The sequence below is a fragment of the Acomys russatus genome, chromosome 28, assembly GCF_903995435.1.
Source record: "Acomys russatus chromosome 28, mAcoRus1.1, whole genome shotgun sequence".
NCBI classification, from domain to species: domain Eukaryota; kingdom Metazoa; phylum Chordata; class Mammalia; order Rodentia; family Muridae; genus Acomys; species Acomys russatus.
This window is the reverse complement of record NC_067164.1, coordinates 31,527,406-31,542,599: the sequence shown is the minus strand read 5'-3', so window position 1 is coordinate 31,542,599 and position 15,194 is coordinate 31,527,406. Positions and strand designations below refer to the sequence as shown.

The 15,194-nt window shown below is 45.8% G+C and overlaps 1 protein-coding gene across 1 annotated transcript in view; it reads right to left on the bottom strand.

The window, feature by feature from the left end:
• The window catches only part of Ppm1h (protein phosphatase, Mg2+/Mn2+ dependent 1H), a 235,728-nt gene that overhangs the window by 17,849 nt on the left and 202,685 nt on the right, over window positions 1-15,194 (bottom strand). The window lies entirely within an intron of this gene.

Below are 15,194 nucleotides of genomic sequence, written 5' to 3'. Positions count from 1 at the left end.
TGGCTCCCCCAGTGGCATGGCTTTCCAGCTCCACAAAATTACATTTCCACAGCCTGCTGTGAGACAAGTTTTACATTGTTTCTCATCTCCTTTCTTGAATGACAATTATATTTCAATATTGTCAAATAAACTCTTTACAAAGGACAGAGCATCCTTAGAACACAAGAAAGAATTAAGAATCAAGTCTCATTAGGGCAAGACTGAGATCACAACTCTATGCTTATCCTACCTGGATAATGCTGGTCGGGGTAGGAAGCACAAAGAGGTGTCTGGAGGTTTCATTGATATTCCTTCCTGATTCTGCAGAGTCAGCCTACCTCATGGACAAACATCCATTTCATGACTCATCAACTTTCCCTCTCTCAATTCTGCTACCCTGCATGCCAGGAGAAAGCATCGGGATACGGATGGGAAGAAGAAAAGCGAATGTGGCATATGCTGCTGCTCTGGTGTCCCTTCATGTTGGTGACATTGGTGGCATCTGGCCATCTCAGGCACAGACAATAGGATTCTCAGCCTTTTGTTCTAGAACAACAGGTTTGCCAGGCCAGTCACATCCTTTAAAAGACTGGTCCTTAGGGCTGAGCAGCCAGCCTGGTAGGGGTAGCTGAAACCAACAGAAGGCTTAACCTTGGAAAATGAACTCAAACGAAAAACAACCGCAGGTGCCAGGCCTCTACAGCCTGTGGATCAGACAGTAACAACTAGCTAATATCTCAGCACGCGAGCCATCTCTAGGGAAAGAGCACACAGGGGCATACTCTACAAGCTTTTGAGTACCTTTTTCTCAAAAGGTATGCTCATGTAGGGCACAGCTGACATTCTGGAGAAGGTACCCAGCCTTCCCAGCCCATAGGCGAGGCCAGCGAAGCCTAGAGAGACGGAACTTGAGTTTTCAGATATCCTTCCTCATGCCATTCAGGTCTTACTTTCCCTCAACAGGAGGCAACCAAACCACTTTTGCTCTATTTTCTGTGCTTGCTGGGTGTGTGGGAGCTGTGTTTCCTCAGATGTTGTGTGTGTCAGTCAGCTGGAGAGCCTAGATACTCACAGATGCTTCTTAAGTCCTTGGGAAGAGCATGAGAGCCTGTGGCTCTCCGGGTGATGTCAGAGGTGAAAATACTTGGACCAAACTCTGAGTAGCAAGGCTACAGGAGTCCTGCTGAGCCTGGAAATCACAGGCTCTCTACCCTCTGTGATGCCAGACGCAATTAGTTCCCTAAGGCTGTGGGAAGCAATGTAAATGTCACTCCAAGTCCTATGTCACCATGTTAATTCCGCGATGTTAAATAAGAAGTGCATAGCTCCCTCCTGGGGTTGATCTACAGCAAGCTGCTGTGAGCATCTGAGCGCCACTGAACAGGCAATATTAAGTAATGGGGAAGGTGGAGAGTGTCAGGTGGCGCAATCTGACATCACAGTTAGGAGGCCTTCCCATCTGTTTCTAGGACTAAAGACAATACCCCGTCTTAGGATGTGCCCTGTGAACAGGGCACCCGGATGACTTCAAAATGCTTTTTTTTGTTGTTGTTGCTGGACCAAGAAGTGGCAGTTGATTCCTTTGGTCTGAAATCAGCCTACCCGGTAGTAGGAAATCCAGCCAATGGAACCATGTGGTTTCATACCCACATAGCTAAAATTCTGCTCTTCAATTCCATCAGTAATTGGAATCTTCACCAATTCTAGTCGAATTTCTACTCACAGCTCACTAACGCGGCTTCATTAGCCAGCATGAAATCCCTTCAATACCATTTTCCACATAATTTTTATGTAAATAATACAAAGCCGGTAGCGACCCCGTTCCCTGAGGCACTCCTCAATTAACAGCCTTTTAGGTTTTTTACTGCTATCCTTTGTTTCCTGCCCTTCAGCCAATTTCCAAAGGTCTTTGCCAACTTTCCACTTAGAGCTCGTGTCTTGTACATTAACCTGTGATGTAGAACACTCTGCGAAAATTGCTTTCAGAAAGATTGGAATGGTGTGCAAGCCATCCCACTCAGCACTCATCCTTGCCAGCAACCAGGGCTTCAGTGGACTACAGTGCTCACTGTGGACCTCACCTTCCCTCCCTGAAGCCACGGGGGGGGGGGGGGGCTTTCTTCAGTCAGAAACCCTCCCTTCTCCAAGGTTTCTCTGTTCACTTCCTGAAATAGCTTTTAATGGTCCTGGAAGCCCCATGTGAATCTCCCGGGCTGAGGCTCCACAGGGCTAAGACACCTGGAGGAGCGTTGCTGCAGGACCCTGAAGGGCCAGCTTTGAGGTGCATCTAGGAACACCTTGTGTGAGAGAGGCCAGAAAACATGGTTGAGCGCTCCTAATCACCAAGAAAGGAGGGAGGGGCCACTAGAGGCCTTGGGAGTCTTGCATTAAGTTTGAGCAATACACAGATGTTCTTTGACTTACTAAGGGGTTGTGTCCTGATTTAGCCCTTTATTAAACTGAAGATATGGTAAGCTGAAGATGCTTTTAGCACACAAAAACCTACTACACACCACAGCTGAGCAGATCTCCTGTGACTGTGCCCCAATGCCACCACCCAGCGCTGGGAGAGAGTATTTCATATTGCCCTGCATCCTACTCACTGGCCAGGTAAAAGATCAAAATTCAAGACACAGTTGTACGCAACCATCAAATAAAACAATTCCGAATTAAACCAGCCAAGTCAAAAGCCATCTGCTCTCTGGACAGCCGAGGGACCATTCCTAGTTATCTCCTAGCTACTAGGGCCTTTGGGCATCGGCTGTTGCTAGGCAGAGCTGACAGGCTCCTCTGCCTTGAAGACTTCCATACTGAGCACTTGCTATGCGCTACACCCTGGGGAGATTAAAAAACAACAAAAAAATAAAGCATAGACCCATTCATAAGATGGTGAGTTTGTAGTGTGGCCCAACAGGCAAAGCTTGCTAACTCTGACATGCCCAAATAGTCACCGAAATGCAATCGGCTCTTTAAGCAGCAGTATACTCAAGAAATGCTCTCAGTGCAGGGTAAGGGGAGTGAACGGGAGGACCAGAGCTTGGATAATAGGCCCTGGATGAACTGCGAATTGATTGCTCACAGGGCCTCAGCTTTCCTGTCCTGCTGCCATCACTGACATCCACTGGACACAAGAGCCTGTAGCTCTTTAATGCAGTAGGTCCATGTACGGCCCAGCTGTAGGCTGCTGCTTTGGCATCTGTGTGCTCTGTGCTCCCCTCTTTGTCTTATTAGTGCTGTGTTGGTGGTGGGCTAAGAGATCGCAGTACTTTAAGCTGACTTGGGTGTCTTGAACTAATTTAAGAGGCGAATCCATCAATGTTTCCACTTGTCTGCACCCCTCTGTTTCCCTGGGACACCTTTACAGCTTCTGTGCTGGGATCAGAGGTGTGAGCCGTCATACGCCAGCAACCTTCACAGCTTTTCAGTTTTTAATCGTCTCAGCAAACTTGTCAAGCCTTTGTCTCCTCCTGAGTACTCAGTGTGGGACGATGACACACTCCTGCACCTCTATGTGGGACTTCATTTGTTTGAGTTAGGTCTCCTGTAGCCTAGGTTGGCCTCGAACTCAGTGTGTGATTAAAGATGGATTAGAGATTCTGATACTTCTGCCTCCACCTCCTGAGCGTAAGTACTGGGATTATAGGTGCGTGCCACCATGCCTGGCTTTGCGCAGTGCTGTGATACTGGGGATTGGACCCAGGGCTACATGGACATCAGCCTAGCTTGCCTCACCTGAGCTAGAGAGCTCTGTGATCATTTCTTTCTTTCTTTTCTTTCTTTTTTAAACTGAAAAGCAATCAAGGGAAATCCAATTATGTTTGCTCTCCTCTTCTCACAAGGCTGTCATATGAAGGTCACAGGAAGGGGACCTTCTTCACGGCTCTGGTCTCAGAGTGGTAATGCTAAGGACACTCGCTGCTTGATGGGGAGAAAGGATGAGACTGTGTGCTCTGGGAACCTGGGTCCAATTCCAAAAGTCTCATTTACAACAGCCGTGATTAGGACTCCCAGTGGTGTCATTGGCAGGAAAGCCAGAGGTAGTTCACAATATGAAGACCACCAAGGGGCAGCAGGAAATGAAAGCCACATGGAGCCTCATTCTTCTAGTCAATATAAAACCCAGACGTACACAGTGCCTGTACCAGAAAACAAAACAGAACAAAACAAAAAACAAAAAAAAAAAAACCCCAAAAAACCAAAAACCCAACAACAACAAAAACCAAACAAACAAAAAACAGACAAAAAACCAAACAAACCCGTCAGCCCTTTTTCTTATGCTTGTATGAATCGAAAAGATTGTCTTCAGACTGACATTTCTGTTGTGTCACCAGGACGGCATCCAAATTCTCTGCAGCAGTGTTTCTCAATCCGCGACCCTTTAATACGTCGTGGTGATCACCAGCCATGTGACTGCATTTTGCTGCTGTTATGAATTGCAATTTGAAATGTCTGTGTTTTCTGATGCTCTTAAGGAGACCCCTGTGAAAGGGTTATTCTAACTGCAGAGAAATCTTCACTCACAGGTGGAGACTCACTGCTCTACAGCAGTTGTACTGACACTGCACTGCACTGCACTAACAGCTGCCTCAGCGAAACCACTTTGCTCTTCGACAATTTTAAGAAGTGGGGGGAATGCCGAGTGAGAGAAGCACTCGGATTTAGGGGGCCTCGGAAGAGATGTTGGACACTGCAGTCTTTTGCCCAGGTTGAAATGGCAAAGCAAAAGCTTGATGTGAGAGCGAGTGGGCGTGTGTTTCCAGAGCTTCTAATTTGGTTTGGTTGCAGAAAAGGGGTTTCTGCTGGGTTGTGGCAAAGGATAAGGCTTGCCTTCTCAGTTTTCAGTATCTCCTTTTCTGAAATGAACAGCCGGGATGAAGTGATTGCTAGGCATACTCAGCACTCTAACATTTTTTTTTTTTTTTTTTTTTTTTAACTTTCTGTCATCCTCTTTTGTCACAGGACGAGTTGGTGTGACTATCTACGCGACTTCAGGTCACTGTTGAAAAATGAATCCAGTGACACCTGAGTACCACAAATATGCCAGCCATTTACCCTACCCAAAAGGAGCCACAGATGTTCTTGAGGCTTTTTGTTTCTTTCTAAAGTCCACAGACAAAATAGGGATTTGACTTTCAGAGATCAGGTAAGACTTAATAGCCCCCAAACGCTTTACAATCAGCTAAAATATTTGGTAATGTTGCACACAGCCTGAAGTTTCACCCACTGCCTAGAATGCAGGGCTTCCATTTTTCTCCACACGGAGCCCGGCACCTCATACCTGGCTGGGCTACAGGGAGAAACCCCAGGTATGGGCCCAGACAGCCATACTACACCGCTCTTTTCTGAACTTCCAACAGCCGGCTCATCATTAAGTGAAAGCCTCGTTCAGTGAGTTAGACAACAAACTGCGTAGAGTCTACACCAGTCATCATTTTGAGGAAGAGCTCTTTGCCACTAACATGCCATTACTGGAGACAAGGGCCTGAAGAAAGGCCAGCCTGTGAGTATCTGGATGCCGCTTAGACAGGGTGGGTTGTCAGTTCAGGACACAAGGCATAAGTGAGAGTGACCAGCTTGCATGGAATAGTTTTCTTTGTGTGTGCGTATTTTTTAAGCTGTCCTGGAACTCACACTATAGACCAGGCTGGCCTCAAACTTAGAGAGATCCACCTGCTTCTGCCTCCTGAGTGCTGCTGGGATTAACGGTGTGCATCACCACTGCCCCGCTGTCCAGCTTGCATGTTAATAGTGCGTTCTCTAAGAGGCTGGTATTATGATGACCTGATGTGTAAACGGTGAAGTGATGCTGATTTTTGAGCCCTATGGCTGCTACTTCCAGTTACAGGAGCTAACAGAACCACAGAGGGCCACTGTATCAAGGCTCTTCACAGAGCGTAGGTGTTCAGAAGCCTCAAGTGAGCCAGAGACGAAGTGCCCAATCCACTGTGCATGTGGCCTCAGGAGAGAACACCCACCAGGGAGTGGCAAAACGCAGGACACTTGCACAGGAAAATCAATCCTACCGACCGCATAGCAGAAATCCCTGGTCTCAGCAGATTCATAGGGAAATGGAAAACAGGGTAGGTTGCAGCACAGCCATACATAAAAAGATGACTCGCACTATCTAGGACTGGGGTTATAAAGCCAAGTTCCTACAGCACAGTAGGAGTAGCTTCTCAAATTCTCCATAAAGAGCCAGGTGTGGTGGCTCATGCCTGTAACCCTAGTATTCATGATGCTGAGGCCGGAGGATGGCTACAGCTTAGGCTACACAGTGAATGCTAGGTTAGCAAGGGTCCAGAGCCGGACTCCTCAAAAAAGAAAAGAAAAAAATCTAAAAGATGAAAATCCCTAGTTCATACTAGACTTAATTCAACACGTTTCAACTGTGGATCACAACCCTGTAACTAAATGTGGACACTGTGAAAAATCTGGGTACAAAAGGTTTATGAATGCACAATAATCTAAATTTAATCCAAAATCCGAACATGTGTGTTCTTAGTACTGAGCATATCACCACGCCATACATGCCAGCCAATATGCCTGAAACACCACAGCTCAGATGAGAGGAGGCAGAGTCTGTGATAACTCTACATACGAAGTTTTCTGCTCTCACAGAAGCACAGTAGCTTAACTGTAGAAAACAAAACTTCCTATATTCTTGTGCCATCATTCTTCAGCATGTGAAAGCCAAACTAATGTATCTTTGGATTGTATTGTGACATAGAATTTAACTAGAACTGATGTGGTTGTGCAGACCTTTAATCCCAGCACTTGGGAGGCAGGGGCAGGAGGATCTCTGAGTTTGAAGCCAGTCTAATTGACAGAGTGAGTTCCAGGACAGCCAGGGATACACAGAGAAACCCTGTCTCAACCAAACCAAACCAAACCAAACCAAACCAAACCAAACCAAGACAAAAAACCAAACCAAACCAAACCAACCAACCAACCAAACAAAAAAACCCCAAAAAAACCAAAACAAACAAACAAACAAAAAAAAACCCAACCAACCAAATGAAAAAGAATTGATGTTTGAGTTGCTGACTTCATAAAAACTGTTATATTATATAAATTCCAATTTGGGACAAAGGCAGAATTTCTAACAATTTCTCAAGTTGCCCTAAACCTACTCCTGCCATTTTCTTTTTTATACTAAATATTTATGTGGAGTGCTGTCAAGATTCTAAGATCAAAATGCTGAAAGCACCATGTGCCCTATAGTGTCAAAAATATCTCTGTGTGTATGGTGTGTGAATGTATGTATATGCCACATGAACGCAGGTGCATACATACCATGATGTATACATGTAGGGCAGAGGGCACCTCAGGTACATGCTTGCCATGATGTGCACATGTAGGTCATTGTATACTACTTTATTTCAGGAGGAAATGTTACCACCTAATAAATTAGACTAAAGTATAGAATCATTTTTAAAAAGTGCTTTGAACCAAGCATGGTAGTGTACACTTTTAATCCCTGCATACAAGGGATTCTGGTGGAGGTAGGGTGGGAATTACCCTGTTTGACCCAGTCTGTGGTCCACAGAATCATAAGCATTAATAACCACAGGACCACAAAAGTAAATAGTTTTAAAAGTGGTCTGTTTATAGTCAACAAAAGGCAAAAAGGTATGCGCTGAGGAAAACACACCCAGGCCCACTTTATCAATGGCTCTCAACCTTCCTAATACCGTAACCCTTTAATACAGTTCCTCACACAGTGACACCCCCCAACCATAAAATTATTTTCATTGCTACTTCATAACTGTAATTTTCCTGCTGTTATGAATCATAATGTAAGTATTTTGGAGGTAGAGTTTTGTCAGAGGGGTCTTGACCCACAGGTTGAGAACCACTCCTCTCTATGGTTAAGCTGCGATATTGAATTATCTGGCGTGTTCTCTCTGGTTGCTGTCAACACATGACACCCATTATTTCTGCTTCTGCCTATCAACAGGTAAACAGTAAGGAAGCTCTCCTTTGATGAGGGAAGGGGAATTCTAGAACTATTCATAGGGTCCTCTTAACCCGGGTGAAGGGAAGGAAGAAGTCCACGTTTGCTTTCATTGTTACCCTGTGCCTCCCAGTCTAATACTAGGAGTTATTTTGATTCTATTCTTTTACATTTATTTTAAAATTGGTTCAGAAGAGTCAGTAGGAAAGAGAACCAGATTTTTTTCTTCTTCATTCTCTAGTAATTGGTTTCTTTCAGTTTAGAAAGCAAAATATTTTGTGTGTGTGTACACGTGTGTGTGCACATGACTGTGCACATATGCATGCATTTGTGTGTGTGTGTGTGTGTGTGTGTGTGTGTGTGTGAGACAAAAACATGCCAGCCCTTGAAAACAGGTGAAGGCAGTGTCATCCCTTTCACCACCGAACCCCCAGCTCCAGCCCTGTGCCTAAGAAATAAAATAAAAATCATCCTTCTATTTCACTCTGTAAATTAAGCCTAGTCTCAGGAGAGTTCATGTTACTTTACAGAAAAAAATGTCTCAGATATGACTCCTTTAATTTTCATCTTACCACCCCAATCCACTTCCTCTTGGTCACAGTTCCTGTCCTATGACAGCCCTGTCTGCAGCTCCCCACGCCCTGTCCTGCTTCCTCTTCCTCCCCACACCCTGTCCTACTTCCTCTTCCTTGTTGACTTGGTTCCCTTCCTCATCTGAACTTCCTTCCCTTTGGAAGCAAGCAACGGGGTTTATGGCTAACTAGTCTTCAGCTAGTCTCCAAATGGCCCCTAACTCTAATTTCTGGGAAACATATTCCCTCCATGTCTTTCTTTTTTCTGGGTTTGTTTGTTTGTTTTGTGATACCTGGGCGCTCTCCTATGTAGCTCTGGCCGCACCAGAATTTGCTTAACCAGGCTGGCCTCCGCAGACTTCCTGAGTACTGGAATTGAGAGTGTGTACTCCCATGCCCAATGTTTCTCCCCTCTCTATCACCCAAAGATAACGACCCTTTTAGAAGATTTGGAGACATTCAGGGATGTGCAGACATTCTTCGCCTGTCTAGATTGCTCTCATGTGAGCTTCTCTTACATAATCACCGCCCCTGCTTGTGGTACCCTAGAATTCCTGTTTCTTATAAGCGAGACTGCAGAAGCACAAAGTAGAAAAACACGCTCTTGCCCCCAATGGAAACTGGGGCCTGGAGCACAGAAAGTCACCAAGCATGAGAAGACTACAGATACTAAAGTGTAAATAGAAAGGGCCGTAAGCATCCTTTGCGTTTGCAAGGGGGATACCAGGACTTCCAGACATGTTCCCTTTCGATAGGAAAAGGTCACAGGAAGTGCCAAAGTATGAAGCAGCCTTCTGGAAGCCAGTAGGAAAGGAGGGCAGAACATCACGGATCATCGTTAGCCACACACCAGACCTCATGCCAGCAATTTCACCAATGCTCATTTGCTCCTTCCTCTAATCCATCAGTTCAGGCCAGACCAAGTCCCGTGATGAAGGAACAGCAGCTGGGATCCTGCTGGTAAGTGGGGTGGAGCTCAGCTGCAGGCTCTTGGTCCTTTATGTAAGGAGTGTTTCGGATAAGAAAAAGAATACTATCTAGATTTAAAAAAGTTTTTTCCAAGAATGAACTAAATGAGTAGACATTATAGGAAACAGCTGACGGGCTCCTGAAAAACGAAAGAAAGAGAGGAGAAAGGAAGCCGAGAGAAAATTAGGCTGCTGTGGTTCTGTCTGTCTGGGCTGGAAGGACTGCGGGTGGGGGGAGGGAGTCGGATCCGCAGAACAGCCCCCAGAGAGAAAAAGGCCTTGTTCTTCCAAGAGTCCAAACTGGGGCACAGTCTTGGAGTGGAGGCCGGAAAAGAAGGGTGAAATTAGGAATCCTCACTCTACAGAGAGCCTGTCACAGGCCCAAAGGGGTCGGGGCGGAGAACATGTGGAAGTCGAGACCCTCTCTTAGGCCTGTGCCAAGCTGTCTGAGTAACAGGATGCTGTGTGTGCCTGGCTGGAGGTGGGGAGCTGTTAGGAAAGAGGACAATACTAGGGCTCAGGCGGCTGCTAGTGCCGGAGTGAACAGATCCTTCAGCTCTGACAACACTTGCGCCTGGAGCTTCCTAATTAGGCAAGAGGCAGACCTGGCTGGAGACGGTTGGGGGCGAGGCTGCAGGCAGCTAAGTCACACAAAGAAAGCCGGGTGCTGCTGACCAGAGCGTGAAAGTCCCCCCCCCCCCCAAGTTTCCCTTCCCAACGCCCCCAGCCTGCTGCTAACAGGCCCCTGCTCCTTTGGCGGGGCCTCCTGTGGAATTCAGGTCTTGGCCAGAAATCGCTGCTTTAGACCCCAGAAGGTCTGGGAGAGGCCCCGGAAACCTGGCCCCTGCTCTTCAGGTTTGGCAAACTCCAGATTTTTCCAGTGCCTTGTGTTCAGCAAAACCGAAAATGTGTTTGGCTAGAAAGCAACCCTTCTCTAGCGTTTTTTTTTTTTTTTTTTTTACACACAAATCTGATCCACATGGTTTTGATTTATTTATATTTAATTCATCAAATCAAATTAGGAGCTACAATGATGAATGAGAACAATAGTGATTTCCAAGAAGGTTTTTTTTTTTGAGCCCTTTTTCTTAGAATTAAATCACATTTCTTCACCTCCCCTCCTCCAGCTCCACCCCTTAAAGACTACCATTCTAAACTGGATTTGGAATTTAGAACTCAAATGTGAAATAATGATCCAAGCTTGGCAGAGTTAAACATAGCAGGGGACATTCAGGGGAGGTCACAGGGAGCGTGGGCGGGCAGCCGGGTGCCTGCTGTGGAGGGGGGTAATGAAGGCGGGGGAGGGAGTCTGTGATTCTTCATTAGCTGACTTAAATAAATTAACCTGCTCTTGTGGGATCCCAACAGAAGCCGCCTAGCCATTTCTCTCCTGGGTATGAATTTATCACCATCCCCTGGAGTAAAGGGTTTTAGCCTTAGGAATGGAGATGGGGCTGGGATGGGGGACTATCTTTTTTTTTTTCCTCCTTTTTGCCCCCTAACTTCCACAGTAGTTCCTCCTCTTCTAATGGCGTCCTCCCCCCTCTCCTGGCTCTGGCTAGGGCCCCTCCATCTGGAAACATTTAAAATGTATAACAAATTTAATCTTGTGCAAGAGATCTGGGTATATGCAGCACATATCCATTAAGCTAAATTGTAGGCACGCAGTCGTGTTTTACGCAGTTCTGTCTGGCCTAGGTTTACACAGACACAGAGGCCTTTGCTGTCCTTCCCAATTACCCGTCCCACTACACCATCGTCTTCAGCTTTAGCCCGAGGCCAACAGTGTTGCTCTGAGAAACTCTGGTCACTGAGGTACTAAGACTAAGGACTCTCATGTGTGTTCAAGACAGAGGTGTCCTTTACAGAGCCCCCCTCCCCCCGCGCCCCGGACCAGTACATGATGACTCACTCTGAGCATGAGCACAGATATTTCTAGCTTTGGCTCTCACCACAGTGACCCTGTAACTAATCAGATGTGGGTTTTCAGCGTCAGTTTGCTATCTGACCATTGTAGAACCTTGGGGGAGTTCCTTCATTCTCCCGAGTTCCAATGTCCATACAATAACTGTGTTTACCTCATAGCTCTGTTAGGAATGAGATGATGCCTGTAAAACCCTAAATATGTTGCACAGGGGCGTGGGGAGACATTCTAAGAGTCCAAAGTTTCAGCTAAACAGGAGAAACATGTTTCAGACACCTAATGTCAGCAGGATGGCCACACCTAACAGTCAGCCCCACAGATCCCTCCTCCAAAACGCCATTTCAGAGTTAGTGTTTTCTCAGGCTAAAAGCGGCACAGTGACTGGATGTTCTATGAAGTCTACCTTCAAGCCACACCGAGCCACGTTCTCCTGTAGATAAAGACGTATCTGCATGTGTGCACAGAGGAGGGAGCCTGACAGCGGTGTTTTAAGGCTGCTTGAAAGAGCAAAACGCTTAATTAGTGTGTCCTGAGATTCCCCAGGGAGGCTTCTGTAAAGGGCAAAGGTGAGGGTACCATTTAACATGTTGCATGAATGCTTCGCCCCCCAAGGGAGAAAGGACAGTTTTATGAGCCCAGTTACAAACCCTGTGTGCAGTGGAGTTCAAAGGGAACAAAGTTCAGGGTTCAGAATTTATTACTTTGCTCTGGTGAGAAGCAGTTTTAGCTGTAATTCCCCCGGTCCCAATGTTGGCCAGCATGCAGGGATGAGGAACTCCAGAAGCCTTTGGACATTCTGTCCAACAGTTGTCCTTACTATGTAGAACTGTTGCGAGCTCAGAAAGAAAACACCTGTAGGCGTTGGACTTGAACTCTTACCATTTCTTACCAGGATAGCATCATGTACAACCCCAGAGTCTATGGGGAAATATGTTTTTCATACCTAATGTTTCCTAGAAATTTCCATGCCAACTCCAACTCTGACACTCTTAGAAGGAATTGCCCTTGTTTAGAGTTTGCCTGGGACTGAGGCTGGATGTCTGTTTGTGCCCATGGGGGATAATGGAATGGACACATGGCCTAAGGGGCAATCAAGTATCTGCATGTGCACACAGGGGAGGGAGGCTGAGGACGATGTGTGGCAGGCGTGGCAGTTACTTGTATCCTTGTATAAAAGGTGAGCTGGGCCCATCAAAGCTCCTCTCTACAATAGAGATGTATGGTGTGGAGCTGAGCTGCCTGAGCCATGTGGAATGTGGCTAACGGAATGGCAGAATTCCTCTCACAGGCGGCTTTTGCTGAGGTGGCTCTGCAGGGCGGTGCATCCCAGAAGCCCTCTCAGAAAGCCTGCTGATCCAGGCATTCATTTTGTAGACAGCAGAATTATGCCTTCCAATAGAATTAAACATCTCCCTTTTTGGGTTTCTTTGAGTTAATTTGTGTTTCCCACAATAAAAATGACCTACATTAGAATAGCACTTACTGAGCAGGGCACAGCGTCTGTCACACCAACCAATAGTCCTAGCTCCTTGGGAAGCCAAGACAGGAGGACAGTGAATTTGAAGCCAGCCTGGGTAATATAATAAGACCCCGTCTCAGGTTTCCTTCCCCAGCACACACTAGGTGTGTGTGTGTACACGCATGTGTGCCTGCATATGTGTGTATCTCAGTGTAGAGCATGCAATGAACTGTCACCTCCATTATACAACTTTCCCCTAATCCCAGCACCTATTCTTGGGCAGCACAAGTACATGGAGCTATGGTTATACATTCTGGACATTTCCAGTGTTCACATGGGGCTTTAAAAGCTCATTTTCACAGTCTGGCAAACAATGATGGTGTCTGACTTGCTTTTCCCTACCACAGAAGTTGGGAACTAAAGTTTTCTCTCTCCCAACCGCCTCTACAGCTAGGGGAGTGACATGGTTTTAACCAATGAGATTTAAGCAAGCATATATACAGATGGAGCCAGTTCCCACACTTTTCATGAAAATGGCATGCCTATGGGTGCAGAAGGAACCTGTGAGGCCCCACCCCTAGCTGAAGAGCTCCTGGCAGCTGATGGCTGCTGGTAGAGGAAAAGTCATTTTGCTTGAGGTGAGGTCCCCAAGTAAGCTGTTCATCCTAGTGCATGACCGGACACACAAGTAGCAGCATCGCTGTATGGGCAGCACTAACTGGATTCAGTTATTTTTAAAAATGGAAAGAAAAGAGGGGGACATGAAGTAGAAAAGGGGACATGTTGTGGAAAGGGTACCTGGGGGAGGACTGAGGGTACAGGATCAAAATACATTGTTTACATGCATGACATTCTCAGAGAATAATTAAAAAAAAAAAAAAAAAGACAAAACAAAGCCCAAACTCACAAAACATACAGCAACAGCAACAAGAAAATCTAATGCTTGGAGGAGCCACTGCCTCCACCTTGCAACCATGAGGGAAAAGCAAAAGAAATGCAGAGATACGGCCCCAGAACAAAGCCCAGGCTTCTAACTGTGCAAGAAAAATCCACCTCTACATCATTGGTCCATCTGGTTTCTTTGTTTTTTGTTTGTTTGTTTTGTTTTTTTCTGATAGGGTCTCATTATGTAGCCTTGCTAGCTTACAACTAACTATAGACCAGACTGGCCTCAAATTTAGAGATCCTCTTGCCTCTGCCTCCCAAGTGCTGGTATTAAAGGGGTGAGCCACTACCCTCCACCTCATTTGTTTTTTGAGACAGTCTTGCTGTGTAGTCCTGACTGGCTTGGAACTTGCTATGTGGACCAGGCTGCCTTGAACATTAAGCGACATTCATGCTTCCAGCTTGTAAGTGCTAGGATTACAGGCATGTGTCACCATCTCTGGCCTACTATTAGATTTTCATTCTTATTAGATTTTTCTTTAACATGGATACAAAATCTTTTTTAAATAATACATATGAAAGGCAACATAGAACCTTGGGGTATTTCCAGTACTATGGGAAATATGCAATTTTAATAGGCAAAATGACAGATACATTTTTCAATTAACTTCTCTGAACAATACCTGAATGACACACATTCTTTGGTTAAGTAAAATCAAACGAGAGGCGATGCACAGATGAATAGTTCAGCTATAAAGTTTTGAGGAAAAGTGCCTCTGAAAATAGTTCCCTGTATGTATGAAGAGTAGACAAAGCCAACACTTCTGTCTGAGGGACAGAAATCAGGATGTCCCCTTAGGACAATGGCTCTCAACCTTCCTAATGCGTCTACTTTTTTAATACAGTTCCTCATGTTGTGGTGACCCCCAACACATTATTTTCATTTCTATTGTTATACAAATTATTTTCATTTCTATTTCATAACTGTAAATTTGCTACTGTTATGAATCGTAATGCAAATACTTTTGGAGACAGAGGTTTGCCAAAGGGATTGTCACCCACAGCTTAAGAACCACCTCCTTAGGGGATATATTTGAGCTAAACCACAGAGAGACTTGGGTGCTGTGGAAGCAGGGAACTCTTGGCAAGACTGGGTGCAAATAAGCACGAGAAACTGAGGGTCGTATGCACCAACTGAGCTCACTTGGTTTGTGCAGGGCAACAGAGAGCTGATTAGAAAGTTGCAAGCCAGGGATGGCGATGGAGCTGGGTTTTCCTCCAAGCTGTGCGGCGCCACCAAAGGCCTCCAAGACATGAGGAGTCAGAATCCTTTGGGAACACTCACTTTTCAGCAATATGTGAGAGGAACTGAAGAGGGTGATAAGGAGGCATGTGACACAGCTGGCTATGTAGGTGACAAGGGTATGAATCCAGGTAGTCGAGGTGAGAACAG